The sequence below is a fragment of the Somniosus microcephalus genome, chromosome 24 (assembly GCF_052327205.1).
Source record: "Somniosus microcephalus isolate GS21.2 chromosome 24, FLI_Smic_1.0, whole genome shotgun sequence".
Classification (NCBI taxonomy): domain Eukaryota; kingdom Metazoa; phylum Chordata; class Chondrichthyes; order Squaliformes; family Somniosidae; genus Somniosus; species Somniosus microcephalus.
The window spans coordinates 20,086,239-20,099,143 of NC_141010.1; positions in this window are offsets into that span (position 1 = coordinate 20,086,239).

The following is a 12,905-nucleotide window of genomic DNA, read 5'->3' on the forward strand; positions in this document are numbered from 1 at the left end:
TGCATAACAATCCTGAGATCTTCCGTAACCGCAAAGGCTACCACTCACTTAATGTGCAGTTGGTGTGCGACCACAGACATCTAATCCTCAATGTGAATGCCCGCTATCCTGGCAGCAGTCACGATGCCTTCATCCTGCGCCAGCACTCTTCCAGCCACCATGTCAAGCTTGCGGCTGGCTGGTCAGAGACGAGGGCTATCCACTCTCCATCTGGCTCGTGACTCCCCTCCACAACCACAAAACTCCTGCCCAGCACTCATATAATGGAGCCATGCTGCCACCAGGAACATCATCGAGCAGACCATCAGCCTGCTGAAGCAACGGTTCTGCTGCCTTGACCGTTGGGGAGGAGTCCTCCAGTACTAGGCTGAGCGGGTGTCCCATTTCGTGGTGGTCTGCTGCATGCTGCACAACTTGGGCATCATGAGGGCCCAGCCCTTGCCACCAGGGATTGCGGGACCACCTCAGGAGGAGGAAGAGGATGAGGAGTAGGACGAGGAGGATGAGGAAGAAGAGGAACAGGAGCGAGGGAGGAGGCAGCCACTCAATCAGCCTTCCGGAAGGGTGGTCCGTGACCGCCTCATCAGACCGCAGTTCAAATGAATTAAACCCCAGATCCCCATTGCTCACCACATCACTATCATTCCATTCTTGTTGCAGGCCATATCACAGCACAAAACTGAAATGAGACACACCACAAATGAATCCAAACTGAATTAATAAATATATCAAAAATCAATGAACACATATTTACAACAAAAATATTAACTATTCACCTTTGTGCAATCCCTTATTGCCTGTCGTTACTGTGCCTTTGTCTACTCTAGTGCTCCTACGAAGTGTTGGTCCAGTAGCTGCAGCAGGGCTGGTGGAAGGCTGCTTAGTGTCTGTGCAGGAGACTTCAGATGGCCTTGCAGGACGCCCTCGACCAGCTCTGGGCCTGGAAGACCCGGCTGTAGACTGCACCACCTCAGCACGGGCGGCAGCAGTCTGGGTTGGCTGGATGACAGGCAGCGAGAAAAGCAATGGCGGAGTGGCAGCGGTGGGACCAGGAATGCTGTCATCTTGAGAAAGGACAGCAGGTTCCTGCTCCACTGACCCGCTGCCATCCCCCCCCCCCCCCCCGCCCCGGGGCAGTACCTCAACATCCCTAGCAATCTGTTGAAGCACAGATTGCTTGTCTGCTGCGAAACCACGAAAGCCCCGGTCGACATTGGTAGACCCAGCCACGGTGGCAGCAGTCAGAGCTTGCATGGCATCAAGCTGAGACTGCATGAGAGCAGTCTGAGATTGAATGGCACCAAACATAGACTGCATTACAGCACTAAGACGTTGCGTCACTTCAACCTGTGCTGTAATGGAAGCTGCCAGATTGCCCATCACATGCGGCATCAGGTCTGCGTCACCACGGTCTCTCTGCGAGTCTGCCGTCCTTTGCAGACGGGAAATGATGGGATCCATGGTGTGTGCAGAGTCTTGTGCAACGTTGGAGGTGGACTCCTCCACATTCCTTATCATTGCCGAGAAGCTCTCGAGCACCCTTGCCATTGCACCTATCATCTCGGTGTGCATGCCCATCACCCTTCTTCTAAACGCCTCCCCATCGAGGTCCTCATCTGAGCCCTGTGCAGCAGAACTCGCCCTCCAGGGAGCTGGCCCTCGAGCTACCCTTTCCCACTGGCCTTGCTGCAGCCCGCTCGTCCCCAGTGCCTCACACTGTGCAGATCCCGCTATTATACTAGCCTCTCAAGAACATAAGAAATAGGAGCAGGAGTAGGCCATTCGGCCCTTTGAGCCTGCTCTGCCATACAATATGATCATGACTGATCTTTTACCTCAACTCCACTTTCCTGCACTATCCCCATATCCCTTGATTCCCTTAATATCCAAAAATCTATCAATAGTGCCAGTATCTGAGCTGGTAGTGCCAGTATCTGAGCTGGTGCCTGCAGGTGAGACATGCAGTGACGCGGTGTGTTCTTCCTCTTCCTCTTCCCCTGCCTCACTCTCTATGGTGCCCTCAGGGACAGGCTGCTCTGGTGCTTGCTCATTATCTGAAAACATAAAGGCACAAGAGATGGGTTAAGGTGAGGGGAGGGGGGCAGGAAGGGAGAAAGGCATGCATACAGCATGATTAGCTGGGAAGTGGGAAAGGCTTGTGGGGTGAGGAGGAAGTGGGGTGTGAGAAGAAGGAGTAGGGATGAACATACCGTTGTTTTCCCCAAGGGGGGTCAATGTCGGCGGTGGCCACGGCGCCCACCACCTGGTGCCCAATGATTTTCAGCACTCGATTCTCCAGCGCAGACAGTGGTTGGGTGTCGGCTTGTCCCCCGCCTGTGCGCTCCTGCTCGCTCCTGTTGTGAGCCACCTTGGCCTGCAAGAGAAAGGAAAGTGTGTGAGTGAGTGGGGAGCAATGTGTTTGGGTGATGTCGCCTGCCATAGTTGAATAGCTGTCATTGTGTGCAAGGTGTGAGATGTGGATGTGAGTGTTGGGAGGTAGAGATTGTTGGTGGGTAAGTGCTGGTGGTGTGGTGCTTTGTGCAGTGTGTGAAGACTATGGTTCAGATGGTGGTATGTAGCATTTGTTGAAGCATTCACTCACGCTAACCATGTGAGTGAGGTTGTTAAGTTTCTTCCTGCACTGTGTGTGGGTCCTGGGGACCACAGTGTTGCCCGAGATGTGCTGCGCTACCTCCCTCCACATGGTGCGGAAGACTTACGGCGAGGGCCTCCTGCCACTTGCCAGGTAGAGCACCGCCCTCCGTCTCTCCACAGCGAACACCAACATCTCCAATGCTTGATTTCAGAATCTGCGGGCTCTCTCCCTGGGGCATGGACCTGCCATGAGTACAGCTGCTTCAGTCCTCCAGCTCCAGCTCCAGCTCCTCCAGCTCCTCCTCCTCCTTCTTCTCCTTCTCCTTCTCCTTGACTTGCTGCAGCTTGCTGAGGCAGCTGCACAGCCAACTATGCTGAGAATAAGGTTCTGCAGCATCAATGAACCTCCCCTTTAAGTACTGAAAAAAGCCAGTGGCAATCATGACTTGCGATTAGACTGCACCTGATATTGGTCCACCCTTTGAGTGTATTCACAGAATCACAGAAACCCCACAGTGCAGATAGAGGCCATTTCGGCCCATCGAGCCTGCACCGACACATATCCCACCCTATCCCCGTAACCCCACGTATTTAATCCCCCTAACACTAAGGGTCAATTTATCATAGCCAATCAACCTAACCCGCACATCTTTGGACTGTGGGAGGAAACCGGAGCACCCGGAGGAAACCCACGCAAACACGGGGAGAATGTGCATTAGTACTCCAATCATTTTTTGGAGCAATAAGCACAAATTTTGCATGCAGTCTAAAGCATTAGCACCTGGTGCTAATTCTCCAACTTTTCTAAAGATACCGCCCATTCCTAGGCTATAATGAATTTCTAGCCCTTATTTTTTCATTCACCCTGGATCAGCCCGCTTGCTTGGGTGGTGGCAGCCTGGGCATCTCTCCTTCCTCACAGGTGGTTGGTTAGTCATGGGACAGGTGGGCAGTAAAGATGCGCTCCAAGTGCTGCCTGCGCTCGCCATCCCAAATGAGGTGTCTTCCCATTGACCCCGTCAAACTCCAGTGGGGTCAGTGTTGGTGGTGATCAGCGGGTGTGACTCCAGTGTAACTGATGAATTTCAAGGTCATTATCTTACCCTGTCATCTCATAATCATATTGAAACAACAACAGGATATGTTTATTAAGACCAGTTTTTCTTTGCACACACCATTTATAACTATTTATTATCTAGGAGCTAACTATATGTTGGCTAGCTGCAACTTTGAAGATGCATTCATAGGAAGTGCCCATGGAAGGGCTTTAGAGATACTTGACATCCATCTGGGTGAGATTGGGCCATACAGTATCCACAATGGGTATGCACCTAGGTTATTTCTTTTGGTAATTATGCAGTATTTTATCTGCTGAAATGGTCTCAAAGTGGTGGTGAAAACACCAGGCTTTCTCATTCTGTCAGATGTAATTGTGTTCAGATATAGCTGGGGTTGTCACTGACCAAAGGAGCAATCACCAGATCTGCCATCAGTAATTTCCTGTGACTGAAAAGCTACGTGAGCCACAGGAGCTTCCCTACCCGTCGGGGCTATAGCTCCTCCAGTTGCTAGTTTGTGAACTGAGCCGTTTCTTCCTGAGGGATTTTGTCTTCTCTTGCAGCACACTGGCTAATAGATTTGTGTAAAGTTCCCGGGTGGCTATTTTAATACAATCATTAACCTATTTATTTGTAAATGGCAATTTACAGCATTAAAATAGTGCACAAACAAACAACCCAAACTTCATTCAGCCAACATCATTCTTTTCCTTTTTTCTCTCTCCCACATGGCAGCTGTCTCTCATTCTGCCAGCGCATTTCACACTTCATCTCGAGCCATTGTTTGTTTCTTTACCTGTCCTATTACCATCTCGTCTCGCCTTGAATATCTCTTAATGTCCCTTCACCTCTCAGACCTTCCCTTTTGTTCTTTCATCCCCTCCCCCATTTCCCAGCCCCCAAACTTGCTTTTTAATCTGTTTCATTTCCTGCTTTTTTCTCAGTTCTGATGAAGGGTTTCGACCTGAAACGTTAACTCTGTTTCTCTCTCCACGGATGTTGCCTGGCCTGCTGAGTTTTTCCAGCGTTTTCTGTTGTTATTTCGGATTTCCAGCATCCGCAGTATTTTGCTATCATTTTTTTGTTGTTGTGGGTCTTGCATTTTGCTCTTGAAGCTCTTGGCTCCTCCTGTGGCCTGCTAAATGCACTAAGCAGGTTCACACATTAGTGTGCATTCATCCTAATATGAAAACTTTGACACATGGTACTGCATTTTACCTGTGAATTAATCTTCAGATTATTCTGCCATCGTGTAGAGCACTAATGGTCAAAATATCCTCAGCGATGCATAGAAGAACTGATTTAATTGTAGTCATATACCTTATATTTTCCATGGTGAAAAAATGTTTAAATACCTGTAATTGTAGTGGGTTTCCATAAAAGAGGGAGATCTAGTGATTAGAAACTGCAGAGGGGACATACATAGAATTCTAGAAGTCTCTTAAAAAGTTAACGTAATAAAATTCACAACAAATCCTAACAATTCAACTAAAAAATTGTCTTTTTTGTATGTTTCTTTCACATTGCATTATGCAAAAGGTGCAGGCCTATTAAAATTGCAGAAAGTCTGCTCAGGAGAAATATAAAACGATATCTGTAAAGAGTCGAATAACAGCTCCTCTCCTTGCTATGCTTATAGTTAAAGAACAGAACACAATATAAATGGAAATGTAACCATTTGTTTAGGTTATATTTGTTCCATTTTGTATATTACAGTTGGATTCATAATTCCCAAGTTAAATTAAGCTACATTACAGTTCTGCCCATATAAAGTAGCAAAGCCTAATGCAGTTAATGGATTTGTCATCATCCATTTCATCCAAGGCAGCAAAGTCTTACTTGGGGACGAGCACCATCCCATAAAAGCATGGCTTTCTGGTTTAAAATGCTTAATGCTGCAGATTCTGATTCCATGTTGTATATTCTTTTAATTCTAATGGTGCAGTATTGCCCACTCTCACGAATCTGTCGCGAGAGATGCGATTTCTGAGTGAAGTAATGCGTCATTCGTGGTCTCGCGATGGGACTCCGCAATTGCAGGATTTTTAGCGTGATTCGCTAAAGCATTACCCTCTCTCAACACAGCCAGCTCAACTAGCCAGAGTTGGGCTACTTGCCCAACAATTGCCCACAGAACTCTTACGGCTGGTAAAAGCAGGCGTAGGGCCTGCTTTCATCAGCGTATGGGTATATATAAATGTAAGAAGTCACACAACACCAGGTTATAGTCCAACAGCTTTATTTGAAATCACAAGCTTTCGGAGCGCTGCTCCTTCTTCAGGTGAAGTGGAGAAATGCATAAAGACACAGCTTATATAGTCAGAGAATCATGTCAGATGTTTACAGGTAACCTTTCCAACTGCCATTTATCACACCTCGGCAGAGAGATAATCACAGCAGTCAAAGGTGTGAATGGTGTCCAAACAGGTCAGTCAGGGAAACATTACATCAAAGAACAATGAGATGGGGTCACAAGGGGTCAAATATTGCAGATGCTGGGGTCTGTATGAAAAACAAAAAAACAGACAAAAAACAAAAAAAATGTTTTTTGTCTGTTTTTTTGTTTTTCATACAGACCCCAGCATCTGCAATATTTGACCCCTTGTGACCCCACCTCATTGTTCTTTGATGTAATGTTTCCCTGACCGACCTGTTTGGACACCATTCACACCTTTGACTGCTGTGATTATCTCTCTGCCGAGGTGTGATAAATGGCAGTTGGAAAGGTTACCTATAAACATCTGACATGATTCTCTGACTATATAAGCTGTGTCTTTATGCATTTCTCCACTTCACCTGAAGAAGGAGCAGCACTCCGAAAGCTTGTGATTTCAAATAAAGCTGTTGGACTATAACCTGGTGTTGTGTGACTTCTTACATTTGTCCACCCCAGTCCAACTCCGGCATCTCCACACCATGGGTATATATAAGCCTTAAATTAAACATTTAAAAATCAAAAATAAAGCACATACAATTGAAATAAGTTTATGCAATTATTGGTCCGGATTAAGATGTTTAAAGTCATTTAGCAAAAAATTTAATTTTTATTGAGGTTAGTGCAATGAAGGGACTTATGAATAAAATTGCAATTCTGTACATTTATAATTATTAAAATTCTGTACCTTGTATAATTATTTGGGGATTCCATTACATATCATTAAGGGATTCCCTTCATAAATGATTGCAATGGAATCCTCCTTTGTGATTGGAGGACCGGGCCCACATGATCCCAGGGATGCTTCCGAACTGCCTGCGTCCCTGGGATCTTTGGGCCTTTACCTTGCGGTCCGCTTGGAGGCCCGTGGCCGCAACTTGTCGCAGCCTGGGCGCCCGGAGGTAGGTTCGTAAATGTTTCGCGGGTCTGACTGCAATCTCTAGCCCATTCACTTTTCCCGCCTTCTGCTCTGATTAGATACAGCGTTCCGATTCTAGAACGTTTCTGGGCCCGGGTTCTTTCTCATTTGGTTCTGCGCTACGCCAATCATCAATGAATCAGAGGTTCCGTCACCGTCCCGCTGCAGAGCGCATAGCGGTCAGTGTAACTCTCCATTTGACACGATGAGGACTTTGCAGGATATGCCGGCCACTTTACAGGTCGCGAAACGGGACCCAGCCAAGTTACAACCGTCCGTTCACTGTATGTCGTTCAGTGGCAATGTCAGCTTGGGGGAATTACTGGAACTGGACAAAACGCTTTATAAATACATCGAATCTGGACAGAGGTAGGGTTCATGCTGTGAAACAGTAAGAGATTGTCGTACAAAGTTTCTCTCTTGCCCTCTTCACCAGGAAGAGTCTGTAAAGCTTTTTTGTAATGGGCCACATTGATGTGTACAATGGCACCTCCAAGGACCACATATATAGGGGGAAAAATTCAGTTGGTTGCGCCTTAAGAGGGCGCTAATGGGACGCAATGCAACTAGCGCCCGGGTGCGGCACTGCCCACGCCTCCCGCAAAATTCAGCAGGAGGTTAGTGGTGGTGCTAACCGGTAGCGCCCTGCGGCGCTGCGCCGCTGGCGATGACGTCATTGGCGTGCGCAGCGCCCCGCTCACGCCCCGGCCACAATCTTCGGGACCGCCCCCTGACTTACCGCCAGACGCTATGTCCGACGGGGTCAGGGGGGCCTACCTGCGGCCGGGGAGGTGCAATTTAAAGGAAGTTTAAATACAAATTCCCATTAATTGTTGAGTTACTATTTCAGGGGAGGAAAATCAGGAAAAAATTGAGAGGTTTAAAAAAGGGGAAAAGAACATTTCTGCACTGACAACTGAGTCCTTTTCCATTCAACACTGAAAATAACTTCTCTGCTGCTAAGCAACTGTATAATACAGTAGGCTAGGACTTCCTAGGCTTCTGCTTTGCTTTGGATGGCTGAAGGGTATGCACAATTTTTATGTTTTGTCATTTCCAAATAAAATGGGAAATATCTAATTTAATGCTTCTTAAACAATGTTTAATCAGTCTTCAGTGTTTTGATTTTTGCTTTTAGCCTGATTATCTGAGGTGATAAGGGTGAACATGAGGATAAATCTCTCATCTATATTGGTTTATGTTTGAAAAAATAGCAACTCATGATTTATATACCAAATTTCTTGATTTTTAAGAGTTTTTCTCTTGATTTATGAAACAGTGGGGTTGGCATTACTGATGGTGTAACTGGAACCTACTTATTTTCAGTGCAGTTGTTTGTGTGCTGAGATGCTTCCTGACCTGCCCCCTTAACTAGACTGCATACACGGGCCTAGGCGGCTCGTTTCCAGGGGCCCCGCCTAAATATAGGGCCCCAGCTGGGGACCCTGTGAGCAAAGCTTACTGTACACTTAAAAAGTGCTGCCTGTTGGTTGCATTAATTGCAATGCACAGTGGGCAGTGACTGGAATTTGAGGGCTGTGGGGAGGTGGGTGGGGTGGGGGTTTAGTTACCTGACTGTGGTTGTGCCTGCTTCATGTAGTCCGCACATGGTCCTAGCAGGGGGAAGAGTCAGTCGAAGAGGCCTGTGAGCAGAACGGGAAGCGTGGAAGATACCGTCAGGAAGTGTCACACACACAAACACACAGAGCGGAGACACGATAGAAAAACATCTAGAAACCTCTTCAGCTCTTCACAGAGTTGGATATTTAATATTTAGGCATTTTATTACACGTGTGCATTTTAATGGATGGGTGGGAGGAGGTGTTGGTGTGCAGAGGGGCCCCGAATCTTCTTGGTGCCCTGGGCCCCAAGAATTTTGAATGAGGCCCTGCCCCTCAACCAGGCCTACACGGAGACTAGAATAGGTCGGTAGTATAAACATGGGAGAGTGGTACAAGTAGGTCACGTCGGTGTCACTCCCCCTGTACCCAACTCAGTGAATCCTAAAGGTGGCAATGCCTTCTGTATTTCTGGCATCAAGGTAGTAAAAGAACATACAGTGTCAATGGGGGTAATTGTAACCCCCAAAAATGGATGGGTTTGAGTCGGGTGGGAGGTTAAAATGTTAAGACACTTGGATTAAGGAACCCAACCCACTTCGAATCCGCCCACTTACGGTTTTAAAGGAGGCAGGATGGGGGGCGGGCGACCAATCCGCTTTCAGGAGGCGAGTTGGTCACTGAAACCTTTTAAGGATGCTGCGAGCTTCCATTTTAACAGGGTTTCTATTGGTAACCACTGTGGGCCGAGTGCAATGTTGTCTTTAATTTTTTTCCCGTGCGCGGCCCCTTTAACGGGCTGCGCGGCCCATTCGAATTCCCGCGCACGCATGGTTTTTCCATTGTGAAGCCGGCTAGCGGCCTGCAAGGGACCTCCAGACAGCTGTGCGGCCGCGCAACTTAACGGGGACATTGGCCAAGTGTACCAGGCCTCGGGAAACCTGGCAGGTGAAAGGAGGTGAGAAGGGCTGGATGCACCAGGTAAGTGCCTTTACAGCACTGCTTGTGGGCCAGGAGGAGCAGGAGTATTTCCTCCATGCCCACCAAGCTGACTTGTAAGCCTCACCCCACATCTACCCTGCCCCCCCTGATCTCCGAACCAACCCCACGACCTTCGACCCCCATGACCTCCGACCCCACGACCTCCGACCCTCCCTGAGACCCGCCCCCCTCACCAACCACAAAACTTAACCTGCTCCAGGGCTGCAGCCTTTTCTGGAGCCTTCCTTGCCCGACAGGCAGCCAAGTCTGTCAAGCTGGCCGGCTTCCAGGCAGGAAATCTGTTTGGAAAAAAAACACGCTCGCCATTGAGTTAAAACTCCATGGTGTTGGGGGATACCTGCCCTTCCAGGTTTCCCGACCATAACTCCTCACCCCCACTCTGAAATCCCGTGCCAGTGAATATCACGACCGCTATGATTATAGAGCGTGTGTTGTGTGGCCTGAAGACTACTGTAACACAATTGATTGCAGCAAATTACAGTATGTATCCAATTGATGGGGTGAAGGTCTCCTCTATCACCAGTTATTGTGGTGTGACATTAAATCAATTTTTCAGTCTGAAACAGGAATCTACAGCACAACACCAAATGTAATTCAACAAAAGTCAGTAGCGCACGTAAGAATGGCTGGTGCAGGAAATAGAAATATCAGATTCGAGAAACGAAGATGCTCTTCTGAAGAAAAACTTAAAACACGTTGTTGGGAGTGTTTCATTTTTGAGTTTTGTCTACCTTTTTAACTCTAGATATTTTGGCTTCCAAATTTTAGATAACTTCAATAGTTGAGTTCCAATTCCTTTGTACATTCAGAAGTGTCTTCAGTAGCATTGATATTGAGGCCAGCCTTTGGTAATGTGCCCAGGATAATGAGCAGAACAACTTTTCTGTGGTTTGCCTTGAGCTACTGGGATTATCCTTTGCCTCCACAGGGCCTCTCTCCCGCTTTCAATAAGCCACAGAACATCACAACTTCAGTCCTTGTTTCACATATCAATTATTAAGTGAATTTATTTTACAAAAAATTATGACCTGAATAATATATGTTGATATATTTATAATAGAAATACTGCTACCTCGCTCCTCAAAGGGAAACAATACAGAATGATGATCGACTGGCAAGCAATTCTTTTGCAGAATATATACAGATAGGCCAATTTTAACCTCCTTCACTGTGGGTAAGTGAGGCAGTGGCAGCCCAATAATGACGTTGGGTCATTTACCTCCCTGTTTAAATTGGCAATCTGGCCAGAGCTAGGCAGCCAGTGCACCTGCCTGTTTCAGGCAGGAAGCCACTTGTAATATGCAATTCAGGCTCCTATGACATACACAGAACCCAGATTGCAATTTCAAATTCAAATCTGCTGTAGGTTTCGAGTTAAGTCGCTCCCGTAAGCAGGACAGGATGTAGAGAATTTAATTGGTTTACATCAAACAAGCTAGCCCACTGAAGTGAGCTAAGTTTGATTCATCAGTTGGATGAATCAAATCTGTTTGTAACTATTGTACTGTTATGTTCACTTTACTGTGGATTAAACAGCTTACTGATTCAAATCAAGCCTTGTCTCATCCAAGTTTGACTCGATATGCCCAAAAGACATGGTTACCTAGTTCAGGTCACGTGAGGGTTTAATTTTTACACCCCTGGGTATAGCTTTTGTACAAGTAGATATAGGGCAGTCTGAATCAAGTCCACAAAAGTATGACACTCAGATTGCTTACAGGAGCAACTGATAGCACTGGACCCAAGATGATATCTACTGCAGACCCGTATTCATAACAAACTGCCAATAACATTCAATCATATCATGCATGAAACTGAACAAATTGCACCGTCTGTGTTTGTTCAAAAGTACCTTAGTTTCTCCCTCAGGTTTCTCAGCGAATTGACAAAAGTTGCAACATTAGTAATGAGTTAACATAATAACATCAGAATTAGGAGCAGGAGCAGGAGTACGGTCCCTTGAGCCAGCTCCGTCATTCAATAAGATCATGGTTGAACTTCCTTCTGAAAATCCAAATATACTACATCCACAGGTCCCCCTTATCTACTGTACTCATTACACCCTCAAAAAACTCAGATTTGTCAAACACGATTTCCCTTTCATAAAACCACGTTGACTCTGCCTAATCATATTATGATTTTCTAAGTGCCCTGTTACCACTTCCTTAATAATATATTCTAGCAATTTCCCTGCTACCTTCGTCAGGTTAACTGGCCTATAGCTTCTTGTTTTCTCTCTACCTCCTTTCTTGAACAGTGGGGTTACGTTTGTTACCTTCCAGTCCACAGGGAACATCTAGTAAATTCTGGAAGATCAAAACCAATGCATCCACTATCTCTGCAGCCATCTCTTTTAAAGCCCTAGGATGTAGGCTATCAGGTCTAGGAGATTTGTTGGCTTTTAGTCCCGTAATTTCTCCCATACTTTTCCTTCGCTAATATTAATTACTTTAAGTTCCTTACTCTCATTAGACCCTTGGTTCCACACAATTTCCGGTATGTTCTTTGTGTCTTCTATTGTGAAGACAGATATGAAATATTTGTTTAACGTCTCTGCCATTTCCTTATTCCCCATTATAAATTATTCTGTCTCTACCTGTATGGAACCCACGTTTACTTTTGTTAATTCCTTCCTTTTTGCATACTTGTAAAAAGTTTTACAATCTGTTTTTATATTTCTTGCTAGTTTACTTTCATTCTATTTTCTCTCTCTTAATCAATTTCTTGGTCAGCCTTTGCTGATTTTTGAAACCCTCCTAATCCTCAGGCTTACTTCTGTTTTTGGCAACATTGTAAGCCTCTTTTTTTAATCTAATACTATCCTTAACTTCTCGAGTTAGCCATGGCTGTACCACTTCAGTGGAGTTTTTATTCCTCAAGGGAATGTATGTTCGTTGAGAATTATGAAGTATTTCTACAAATGTTTCCCATTGCTTATCTACTGTCATATCTTTTAGTCTAATTTCCCAATCTAACTTAGCCAATGCATCCCTCATACCTCCCGTAATTGGCTTTGTTTAAATTTAAGACCCTAGTTTTGGACTTAATCACATCACTCTCAAACTTAATATGAAATTCTAACATATTATGATCACTCTTCCCTGAGGATCCTTTAATATAAGATTACTAATTAACCCTGTCTCATTACACAATACCAGATCTAAAATCAAAGTCATTATCTGCACGATCATTTTTGTGGCCTTCTGTGCATGCGCACGGTATACCAGAGCCGTGGGAGCGAAGGTCAGGAACTCGGTGGGGGGAGGTGGCGGGGACAGGAAGTCAGGAATTCGGTGTGGGGGGGGAGGAGGTCAGGAACTCGGGGTGGGGGGGAGAGA